Source organism: Xenopus laevis, chromosome 4S, assembly GCF_017654675.1.
Source record: "Xenopus laevis strain J_2021 chromosome 4S, Xenopus_laevis_v10.1, whole genome shotgun sequence".
In the NCBI taxonomy this organism is placed as follows: domain Eukaryota; kingdom Metazoa; phylum Chordata; class Amphibia; order Anura; family Pipidae; genus Xenopus; species Xenopus laevis.
The window spans coordinates 104,527,217-104,540,019 of record NC_054378.1 but is presented as its reverse complement, the minus strand read 5'-3'; the positions used below and the strand labels follow the sequence as shown (position 1 = coordinate 104,540,019).

At 40.9% G+C, this 12,803-nt stretch overlaps 1 long non-coding RNA gene across 1 annotated transcript in view; it reads right to left on the bottom strand.

Moving 5' to 3' along the window:
* Positions 1 to 1,857: 1,857 nt before the first annotated feature.
* Positions 1,858 to 12,803, bottom strand: part of LOC121393353 — a 66,509-nt gene continuing 55,563 nt past the window's right edge. Inside the window, exons 3-4 of the long non-coding RNA XR_005961009.1 lie at positions 10,837 to 10,941; positions 1,858 to 2,260 (exon numbers count right to left, since the gene is read on the bottom strand). This is a non-coding gene — a long non-coding RNA (uncharacterized LOC121393353). The remainder of the gene's footprint in view (positions 2,261 to 10,836; positions 10,942 to 12,803) is intronic.

The window sequence follows — 12,803 nt, the reverse complement described above, 5'->3', positions numbered from 1 at the left end:
CAGTCACAAGTAGTCCATATCCCCTGGCTGCTGCACACATTATTTTGCTGTGTAAAAGTAGCTTCTTTGAGCATGTAAAGGATTGCAAAAGCGTATAGTGTGTTAACAGATACAGAGTCGTGGCCCATATGTTCAGTCCTGTGCCAAATATCTTCTACTGACATCTGCTCCTGTAACAGGCACAACAAAGGGGGAGATAGCAGGAGATTGGCGCAGGGACCTATCATCTCTAGGGCATTTAGGAATGGCAATTTGGCCAGCACTACCTCTAGGGAAAAAGAATAATTCCACTGCCAATATTAATTACATCTCTCCCGCACTGTTCTGCACTTCCTTCCCCAACTACATATGTAGGGTACACGTGTTAGAGTGCCATAACTAGATGCTACAGGGCATCTCATTAAAACATTTTTGGGGACCAACAAAATTTTGGGAAAGACACAACCACACAGCCTGCCTGTGACATGAATGTCCTTTCCTAGTGTATCCCTTAATCCCATGAGCGGTCATTACCAATGAAAGCAGCACAGGTTTCTCTTCCTGCTTTTTTGTAGTCTCAGTCTGGCACCAAATTAGCCCTGAATCGAGCAGAGAGGGCATTTGTCCTGAGCTATCATGGACCTTGGCATCAGTACAGCTCCTACCCTTACAACTGGAACACCCCTTGATTTTACCTGGATGTTCCAAAGTTTGTGAGGGAACACCAACTGAAGGGAGTCAAACTCGACTTGTGTAAATCAAAGGCAATCCAAAAGTTAATCAGAGCCAAGGATGTGTTGGAGTCTATTCTAGTGCTCACTGAGGACACTGCAAAGACTGTCTGGGAGAACGTCTCTTCAGACAGACTGACAAACAAGCACAAGTTGGAGCAATTTGCTGTTTCGCGAAAATTGCAGAAGCACCGGTCTCATTCCGAAGATCTGAATCGGCTGAAAATGGAACCCATGAACTCCGATGCCTGAATCTGCACCGAGGGATAAGTAAAATCTTTGGGGCATTTGCCTGGGGTAGCACTTAGGCTAGGTGGAGGAGGGAGGGGGTGTACGTAGGGTAGGGGGGGGGTAGGATTTTTTTTTAAACTTTTGGGTTTGCTTCTCCTTTAAGGAGGTTAGACACCCAGTCACTCTAGCCTTTATACATTACATTTTTGGCTAACTAACTATATTGAAACCATTTTTTATTTTGCACAGCCTGTCTATTTACCCAGTTTTTATTTTTCTACAATTCCTTTAAGGTAAGATGAAAAGGTCCATTGTCTTCGGGGCCCCAGCAATAGAAGGCTGTCAGGTGGTAGCTGAGAGTAATATTTCAAATACAACTTCAGATGGGTTTTTTGCCTTCCTCTGGATCAACTGGCAGATAGGTAGTTAATAAACAAAAAAAAAAAAAAGGTTGAACTCGATGGACATGTGTCTTTTTTCAACCTTACTTACTATGTATGTAACTGGAGGGCTACACTTTGGTCATTCCTGACTCATGTAAAACCTCACTCCAGTCAGGGACTCATCATCTCTTACGCTTCTCTCACCAGGCCCACACCCTGGCCCAGAAACATATGCATAGGTCCTCAAGAGGCTGGTCCCATAGGGATCCCATGCTGCATCTTGTTTATCAAGTACTACTGCAGCAGTTGTGGGGAAAAAGGATTTCTTTCTAACCAACAGAAAAAGCTTCTATTGATTGATGTGAAATATTTTCTGAAGATAAATATGGAGTATTAACTGTTCCAGTACATAACACAACATTTGTTGCAGTGCTCCTACATTTACAGAAGACATATGAACCAGTAAGGAACTCAAGAGAGTAATGTGAACATTTAACCAGAAAATAATGAGAAAAAATGCAAACAAGAGGAGGCTGCAATGATTAGCCACTCTAAGGAAATAGGCTCTTGGGCTACTTGGCTATAAGCATTATTATTTTTAATACATTACAAAAATGTATAAAGCGCCAACATATTCCAAACCTTCTGTTGCTCCTACTTCTCTTAAGACCTGGCCAGCTACTGTATTTTCAATGTTCTTTACTCACAATTACAACGTAGCTAGAAATACTTTTGCTATTTGCTTTAGGGGTGCACAGACTGGTGAACAGATAACCATTCTTGGTGGTCTTGTGCAGTAGTGAATACATTCTGGACAGAAATTTCCAGTTACTATCTGAGGGTTTTCAAGTCAATATCAACCTAGACTTGGAAACAGCTTTTTTTTTTTTCATCTGGGGAGTGAAGAACCACAAAGGTGCCACTTCATTTTATGACCTGGAAACAAAAATATTAAATTAGCCTGTTTGTGGTTTTTTGTGCCATTTCAAAACAAGCTGAAGAATTTTGTAGGCAGTGATTTCCTCCAAATTCCAAAAATGACTGCATTTCCCACAGCCAAGTGCAAATCTTTGTCAATAATGTACATTTGAGAGCAGTTTGCTTCCACTATGTACTGGGTGGTTCAAGTGCAGAACAGGGGTGTTCAAGTGCATAGTCCTTATAAGCATATCTTTATGATATAAAATATGTGGGCACAGCACATTCCCTCTCTCTTGCTGCTAAGATGATACAACATGTGCTAGGTCCACCAACAAAGGAGCAAGAGGCGTATGGGTGCAACAAACAAGTTAAGTGCACAGAGCTTTAAAGTGATATGCCGACCTAAAATTGATGATATCAGGCTTTAATCCATTGCTGGCCCTAGGGCCAAATGATTGGATTACTATGGATGGTTTATAAACTGTTGGAGCAAGTTTCTGGCCTACTACCTGTTATAGGTTTCTCACCAGTGTTGCCAGTCAGTCTTTTTGAGTGCCACTCATTCATTGATGTTGGAAATGGAATATGTTTTGAGTAAGGACCCCTAGTTTTTTCACCTGCCAGAGCTGTATTTTCTGAAACATACAGACCCTACTCCATTAGTAGTTACCCATTGTTAGTGGGAGCATTTATTATCTCTATATGTTATTATGGTATCCTTTTACATGTTTTTCATAGTTATCTAGCAGTGAACTGGAGACTTGTTCTCTAAGGAGGCCTGGGAAGCTGGAAAGACCCTTTGCTCCCAATTTAAGAGAAGTCACATAACACACAGACCTGTGGCTGGAATCCGGTTATGTGCCTTGGGCTGTCTCACAGAGAGCGGCCACACTCTAGTAATCATATGAGTGTTTAATTTATAAATGTTTAATCTTGTATGTAAGCTGCCAAGGATTTGCTGCTAAAACCAGAGCCCTTTCCCATTCAAATGAGGTGTTTAAGCATTGATTATGCATAGATTGTGCGGCCAGAGTATTTCATAGTTAATGCTTCTTGCAGTCGAGTGAAACCAACTCGGAAAAGGTTAGACACAAACAGCTTTGATTCCCACTGCCCCAGAAACGCAGGCCAATGCATATTTACAAACAGAAAGAAATGTGCCAGTCCCACAGACAACACATGTATGGGCACAAATAGGGAGTGTGGCACATAACTTAGCACACATGCGCTTGTAAAAGGAATGTCTGCTAAATGATCACAGTGCTGCTTATTCCTCTCTGTAAAGGCTTCTTAATGTTATTTTCTCTAAGTGGATTTACTCTCCCTCCTTCCCGCTCCTGTAACCTTACAGAGAAAAACAGCTTTTAATCCCCTGGCCAATGAAGGTGGGATCAGGGGTTGAGAACTTTCACTTGAGTAACTCTATCGCCTCTGAGAGATACTGACAGGACAGGTGCAGGCCTGGACTCCAGGGGGTTTCATTAATCTTTTATCTTCTCCCCTGGATTCCCACCTGGCCCCGACAGGCAAATTGATCTTGTTGCCCTGATGCTTTTCTCACCACCCCCAAACTGCAGTCACAAGGAATAAGAGTCTCCAGATCCACTAGGGATTTTGTAAACTGCAAGCATAAACAACAGTAAACAGTAGTTAAAGAAATATGTAATAAATCTGTGAGCAACTGTAATACCAATCAATGTACCCCATTAATAATAGTGACTGTTACTGTGGTGCTCCTCGAGACACAGGCAAGCTGTGTGGTCACTTCCACACATATACAGCAGTTTATATCCAGAGATAAAGGCGTTTAGAATGTAAAATGACCATTTAATAAATGATTTTAAGGAGCAAATTAATTTATGGACTAATACAAAAAACAAAAACAGAAAAATTAATTTTTAGTAGGAAGGCTGCATTACTTCTTTGACTTTTATACCTGGTTATTAAACAACCTTCACCCAAAATAATCCCATATGCTACCAAAAAAATTCTGTTTGCTTTTTTGATGATCCTCATCTCTGCCATTAATAAAAATGCCCCATTATCTCTCCCCCTTGCACAATTACATGTGCACTGAGTGGGACAGTGTCACCAATAGGTGGGAGCAAATGAAAAAGACTAGTTTTCCGGTTAAAAATAGAGAGTTTTGGGTTCAATTTCAAAATGCATTGTGTTCCCATTATCCGGTCTAGTGTTCCTTACACAGACACATATACTATAAGGCTGGGGCCAGACATTGCGGCTTTTGGCTTGTAGAGAATCTGCTCCTCTGCTGCTCCTCTTTTGATTGATGTGCTTTCACCCGATAACATTGACTCCACTCATAGTGCAGACATTTCCATTTTGCTCCAAAAACCACGACGTCGGCCTGCAACCAAACCGAGGGAATGTATTTGGGTGGCAGCAGAGCAGCAGTGGAGTAGATTTGCTGTATGTGGCCCTAGCCTTAGATCAGGGGTCCCCAGCCTTTTTTACCCATGAGCCACACTCAAGTATAAAATAATATTGGAGAGCAACACAAGCATGCAAAAAGTTCCTGGGGCTTTTGGAAATAGCACAGAAAAATTAACCATGGCCTTCACCAGTCAGGCCTGAAATCTCAATTACCCAAATCAGAAGTGGCTACAGAGATAGTTCTGGATGTTCTTAGCTTCCAATGGCCAGACACAGGGCCCACATGCTTTACTTGACACTAGTGATAAGCTGCAGGTTGGGTTGCTATAATATATTTCTTTGGACTCAGATGCATTGTCCATAGATCACCATTACAAGAAGGCCATGGAAATCTACTTGATGGAGAGCAAAAGGTATCATAACCTGAAATCATCTGAATAGTCGCTACGAACTGAATCAGGCTTTGTGCCTGTTATTACATTACACCCAGACATCAATGAAAGCCTCAAGTCATTTGGCTAATTTGGTTGCTGAGTTAGGTTTGCTACAGCTCACAGATTCCTTTGTTCTCTCCAGCACAGCTCTCAGTATCAGAGGGCAGCAGTCGTCTGTAGGAATCTCAGTGCCACTACCTGCCTGCTTTGCATCTCACTCGTAACAAGCTAATTAGCAGAGATTCAGTAAAAGAGTAGCATAGTCACATAAGAAACCATCAGACATTAATAGCCACGCACACTGAAACAGTATATAAACCAAATGAAACAAGATAAATACTTTACATGCCTTGATAGATGTTATTATTATTATTATTATTAACATTTATTTATATAGCGCCAGCATATTACGCAGCACTGTATAGTAAATGTGTTTATACAACTAAATCACATTATTTACATACATAAAACATGGAGTTACATACATCACAACCAATACTGGTACACGAGGTGAGAAAGGCCCTGTACAAAAGAGCTTACAATCTAAAGGGAAGGGAATAAGACACAAGGTGTGGGAGTAGGCAGGATCAGAATTAAGTGGGTGAGAGTTGTAGTACTGTATGTGGTGTTGCGTTTGGTAGTTAAGCAGAGTGAGGGTAGGCTTCTCTAAAGAAGTGCGTTTTAAGAGATCTTTTGAAAGCAGAAAGGTTGGGAGAAAGTCGGACAGACCGTGGGAGAGAATTCCAGTACAAGAGGTGAGAAAGGCCCTGTACAAAAGAGCTTACAATCTAAAGGGAAGGGAATAATACACAAGGTGTGGGAGTTGGCAGAAACAGAATTAAGTGCGTGAGAGTTGTAGTACTGTATGTCGTGTTGCGTTTGGTAGTTAAGCAGAGTGAGGGTAGGCTTCTCTAAAGAAGTGCGTTTTAAGAGATCTTTTGAAAGCAGAAAGGTTGGGAGAAAGTCGGACAGACCATGGGAGAGCGTTCCAGAGGAGTGGTGCAGCCCTTGCAAAGTCTTGAATGCGAGCATGTGAGGAGGTAATGAGAAAAGAGTTGAGTAGCAGGTCAGTAGAGGAGCGTAGTAAGCAGTTGGGTGAGTATATAGAGATGAGTTCAGAGATGTAGGGCGGGGCAGAGTTTTGAAGTGCTTTGAATGCCAGACTCATTAATTTGAATTGTATTCTGAAAGGTAGAGGAAGCCAGTGTAGGGATTGGCAGAATGGCGAGGCAGAGGAGGAGCGGTTGCTGAGGTTTATGAGACTCGCGGCAGTGTTCATTATGGACTGGAGAGGTGACAGTCTCTGGAGGGGAAGGCCAATTAAAAGAGAGTTACAGTAGTCTAGACGTGATATGATTAGAGAGTGAATAAGAATTTTGGCAGTATCTTGGGTGATAAATGATCGTATTTTGCATATGTTCCTTAGGTGGAAGTGACATGATTTAAGTGACTGGATATGAGGAGTGAAGGACAGGACAGAATCTAGGATAACCCCAAGGCACCGGGCCTGGGGAGATGGGGTGATAGTGGAATTGTTAGCTATGATGGATACTTCCAGGATGTAAATGATGTTAGTTGGAGGAAAGAGAATAATTTCTGTTTTAGAGATGTTAATTTAAGGTAGCGTTGTGACATCCAAGTGGAGATAGCGGACAGGCTGGAGGAGACCCGAGTTAGGAGTTCTGGGTTGAGATCTGGAGAGGAGAGATAGATCTGAGTATCGTCAGCATAGAGGTGGCAGTGGAAACCATACGAGTTGATTAGATTGTCGAGGGAGGAAGTATAGAGGGAGAATAATAGGGGGCCCATGACAGAGCCTTGAGGAACCCCAACAGAAAGAGGAAGGGGAGAAGGTGCTACTCCATTATAGGAGTTGACATTACTGTGGTAACCCAAATTAGTAAGAAGAATGACTCCAACCCTTTAACTGGTGAACAGCAGTAGTAAAGTCTATTAAAGCTGACTATTCACATGGGACGAAGCACAGATGCAGTTAATCTTGGCTGGTTTCATGGTTTTACCGGCACCAGTATTATCTGGGAACTTTATTTTGCTTCAAAAGTTCAAAGTGAAGTTACATTCTGTGTTCATAAGTAGGTTTTGGTTTCATCTTTCAAAGTCCCTTCATTTTCTACATTTTCTCTTTGTGATATAACTGTGTGTATATATAAAGAACATTTTGCTTTGTTTCTCTAGTTTGTATTGAGGTGTAACTGGCACTGCTTTCACTTCAGTCATGAATAAGTCTTCTATAGTCTCAAGCTTTCTGGCCACAATCTTTATTTTTGTAAGGCTACCTCCTTTCTCAGTTGATATGGCCACAAACCCCTATGTTGTTTGGCTGCTTGGACATAACCTGCCAATATCTTCTCTCATAGGCTTGTCTAATATAATAACTCCTAATATAATAACTGGAGCCAGCAGAGACCATGGGGCTATAACCAGCCAAAAGGTTGGAAACCTAAACTCCGCAGCTGCTCATAACTTGTATGGAGTGATATCTCATTTGCATTTTTTGAATCTATACTTAAAAATAGACAATGACATAGACATATTTTATATATATGCTGTATTTATGATCACTAGAAGTGCAATTTCATTGAAATCAATGGAGAATGCATATATAACAAAATCACCCAGTCAATGATATAAATATTAACCGGGGAGCTTCTGTTATAGGCAGAAAACTATATACAGGTATGGGACCTGTTATCCAGAATGCTTGGGACCTGGTGTATTCTGGATGACAGGTCTTTCCATAATTTGGATCTTAATACCTTAAGTCTACAAGAAAATCATATAAATATAAAATTAACCCAATAGGCTGATTCTGCTTCCATTAAGGATTAGTTTGGATCAAGTACAAGGTACTGTTTTATTATTACAGACAAAAAGGAAATCATTTTTACAAATTTAGAAATGGAGTCTATGGGGCAAATTCACTAAGGTGCGAAGCGCCGAACGCTAGCGTTAATTCGCTAGCGTTTGGCATTTTCGCTACTGCGCAAATTCACTAACGAACGCTGGCGTAGTTTCGCTAGTGTTACTTCGCAACCTTACGCCAGGCGAATCTTCGCTAGCGACGAAACTACGCAAATTCACTAACTTGCGCAGTGTAGCGAACGCTACCTTTTACGCTAGACTTCCTTCGCCACCTCAGACCTGGCGAAGCGCAATAGAGTAGATAGGGATTTTTTCAAAAAAAGTCAAAAATTTTTCTAAGTCCCAAAAAACGCTGGCGTGTTTTCTACATGATGGCTGATAGGCTGAAAAAGATCGAAAATTTTTTGGGGCTCCCCTTCCTCCCCCCTACTTTTCCTGACTCATGGCAACTTACCTAGACAGTGGGCACATGTGTAGGGCAAAATAAAAATTTTATTTGCAGATTTGAAGGTTTTCTAGGCATTTGTAGTGCAGATACGTGTTCCTCCATTGAAATTTGAATTTCGCGCCGTATGCAAATTAGCCTTCGCTAGCGCAACTTCGCTTTATATAGCGAAACAACGCTAGTGCAACTCCGCAACCTTACGCTACCCCTGTGCGCAACTTCGGATTTTTAGTGAATTTGCGAATCGCTGGCGAAACTACGCCTGGCGAAGTGCGGCGAAGTGCGGCGAAGTTGCGCCTGGCGCAACTTCGCATCTTAGTGAATTTGCCCCTATGGGAGACAGCCTTTCCATAATTCGGAGCTTTCTGGATAATGGGTTTTCAGATAATGGATCCCATGTACCTGTACACCGTAATACTGTTTTAAAGGACAGTTAACACACTGACGATACCAGTAGGTATTATTGCTGTGTGTTTGTTAGCTGCTCTTGCCTGCAGATATCTATTATATGATGGTAAATAAACCCTCAGTTGTACATCATGATCACTTGTGTCATCAAGCCATACCACATTAATGTACAGGCATTTCTAAATTTTAGACAGGGCATTTTTATTTACTTGTGCTACTTTGCAAACGAAATGGTATAAAACCTGTTATCTGTAAACCCATTATCCAGAAAGCTCCATGTTATCATCATCTCCCAAAAACTCCATGTTAAACAGATAATTCTAACTTTTATAAATGATTTCCTTTTTCTCTCTGTTAATAAAACTGTACCCTGTACCCACGCCTAACTAATATATAATTAATCCTTAGTACAGGCAAAACATTGTTTTTGAGTTTACATAATGTTTAAATGATTTTTTAGTAGACTAAAGGTCGCCATACACGGGCCGATAAAAGCTGCCAGTTTATTGGCCCGTGTGTAGGGCCCTCTTATTGGCTTCCCCGATCTATATCTGGCCGAAAGTTGCCCAGATGTCGATCAGGCAGGACTAAAAATCCCATTGGATCACCAACTCATTGGTTTGTTGATGCGGTCCAGCGGAAACCCACGGTCCTGAACAGTCTGGTTAACAGGTCCCAAATCTATACAGGAAACATAGTATTATTTGTTACAAAGTTGCATGTTGTGTGTCACAAATGGGAAAGCCCATGATTAAGTGCCCTGGTGGGTACGAAACGCGTAGGGCGGATGGAGATGCAAGTATACATTTTTAACTTTGTAAAATAAAGATATAGTTTTTAACTTAAAACGTTTGTGGTCCTGTGGATCCATTTGAGTGCTGGGCAGCCCTGTTCTTTCTTTGATTTTTCTGGTGTGCCGCTCCCTAAAGCTTGAGGTCTGGGGCTGGTGCACCCGGACCACATCTACTACTTGGTGAGATATTTACAATATATTCTTGGGCACCTTGTCTCTCTAAACATTACAATCACAAACAGTCCAACAGTGTCACTAACAAGACAAAGATAATATCTGTGACCCTAGTGTAGGAGTATAATGTAAGCATTCCCAGATAAGATTTCTTCTCTGGTGTACATTATAGTATTCCATCATTCAGGATGTTTTTTTAAGCCATAATGTATAGGGCAAACTGCACATATTAGCACATATGGTAAGCAGAATTGTATCATAGACATGCAACACACTGTGAAGATAAATTTCAGAGGACACTTGTTTTTAGACAGATGTTTTTAGGAACATGATGAAAAAACTGAAGCATATTGCTCTGAAGCACATTGGGGCTTGCTAGTGCACTATAGGGATCATTTATGAATGGTGTAACAGGGTGCAACGTGTAAAAAACAAGTGTAAGCCACTTTCCAAGCTTTGCACCATGCCTCCAGTATGGAGCACAAGGACCTAGGCTTTTAACATGAATACAGTACTGCATGTGTTCATCAGCACTATATTGATCATACCTCCCAACTGTCCCTTTGTTAGAGGGAGTCCCTCTTTTGAAAGCTCAACCCACAGTCCCTCATTTATACTGGGAAGTCCTGTCTCTGCACTGAACAGCCAGAAGAAGAAACTAAGTTTCTAACTTAATTGGCTTTTGGCAGAGAGCCCAGAGCAGCCACAGCAGAAGATAAGATTTCTAACTTAATTTCTAGATAAGCAAATAAGTAATTGTAACAATATAAGATAACAGGTCCCTGGGGAAAAGTTAGACTCACAGCTTAAAGGGAAATTCACCTTCATTAGCAAAACTGTAAATAACTGGAAAAAAAAACCACAGAAATATGTTCAAATGTTCATAACCTGAAAATTTTGCAAAATGAACATGGTAATTAGGGGCTGTGGCCACAAAATGGGCATGGTCAAAAAATTCACCGAGCTACGCTTGACAACTTTTTTGTCCCTCTTTGTATTTCCAAAATGTTGGGAGGTATGTATTAATTAAGGGTCGGCTGAGGGAAGTACCACCCCCTACCTTGCACTGCGATCAGCCAGATTTTCAATCCTTGATTTATGGGTCACGTCTTTGAGCCCCTGAATACTGTAGCACTTGCTTCTGGGGTTTTTATTGGACCTGTGGCTGAAGAAAACAGGACTGAAATCAATATGGTAAGCCCCTTACTGTAAATCATGGACACATCCACCCTAACACTTATACATCTTTGAAGCTTTAAAGGAACAGTTCAGTGTAAAAATAAAAACTGGGTAAATAGATAGGCTGTGCAAAATAAAAAAAATCTATTATACTTCTAATATAGTTAGTTAGCCAAAAATGTAATTTATAAAGCCTGGAGTAGTGACTGGATGTCTAATAAAACAGGCAGAACACTACTTCCTGCTTGTCAGCTCTCCAACTCTGAGTTAGTCAGCGACTTGAAGTGGGACCACATGGTACATATCTGTTCAGTGAGTTTGCAATTGATCCTCAGCATTCAGCTCAGATATGACCCATGGGGCCCCCCTCAAGTCTCTGTAACCAGAGTAACCAGTCAGTGTAAACCAAGAGAGCTGCAAAGCAGGAAGTAGTGTTCTGGCTATTATGTTAGACATTCCGTCACTCCAGCCTTTATACATTACATGTTTGGCTAACTATATTAGAAACATTTTTTATTTTGCACAGCCTATTTACCCAGTTTTTATTTTTATACTGAACAATTCCTTTAAAACCCTAGTGGATTATGAAGTTTAACTGCTCTAGTATTTCATTTGGTGTCCAAGAACATAAAGCCTTTTGGAGTCAGAAGACTTTTAATTTGCTTAGCCTCAGATTGTTGCCTCTTTTATTTTAGCATTTTTTTTAATTAAGAAGCTAACTAGTTTGCTATGGGTTGCTAAAGTTGGGACAACGTGGCTTCTTTTTTCCGTATAATATGCAATGATTGGGTAACTCCCTCACAAGAGTCCTATACGCTAGAAACTTCAGTGATCTGGAGATTAACTGGAATTGAGAATTCATCAGCAGGATGATCATCTGACTATGACAACAAACTTCACTATGGACAGAGACAGACATGATGTCTTGGCTAGACAACGCTGTCACCCACAACACACTTTACACAGTGAACATTCTTAGAAATGTAGAGAATCGCTATAAATAATTCAGACATTCTCAGCAGAGCCATGCTGTTGCAAGGTGTGACGAATATATAGTATACACACAATATATATAGTATACACACAATTATCATCTGAAACTGGATAGGGTATGACAATTAATCAAATAGGTGCCAGGTAAAATTCTCAGACCTTTTCATGTGAAAGCCTTTGGAACATGTGTTCCACCTACCACAAGGCCATCTCTTATAAGGGCAGAGACACATGCTCAGATTCGGGGAGATTTAGTCGCCCGGCGAAAAATCGCCTCTTCTTAGGGGCGACTAATCTCCCCGAACTGCACTTGGATCACTTTGTTTTCCGAAGTCGCCCAAAGTATACCTGTGAGGCAACTTCGGAAAATGAAGCGCACTGATTGCCATCCGGCCAGCGATTTACATTCTAGCCGATGGGAAGCAGTTCGGAGAGATTAGATATCCCGAAGAAGAGGAGATTTATCGCTGAGTGACTCATCTTCCTGAATCTGAACATGAAACAAGACTATTAAAGAAAGACTTTTTTCACTCAATCTCCAGCTCCTTTGTGATAACTCTGGTGCCAGTGTAAGGTATGTAGGCATGGTCTTTATCACTTGCCTAAAGAAAGACTACAAACTCCATGTTCAATTGACTAAATAATAGCTGACAAGCCCTTAATACAGCACTTTATGGAGTCAAACCCCACATTGTCAATATGAAATATGAAATAGGTGTTTACTGAGCAGGTAGACACCACCATATGGATATTAATGCAATGATTAGTAGTACACAGTTTTATTGATGCTTGAATGAAAATTTGAGCTACCAACCCTATGTATGATGGTAGGCAAAAACATCTTCTCTTTTAACA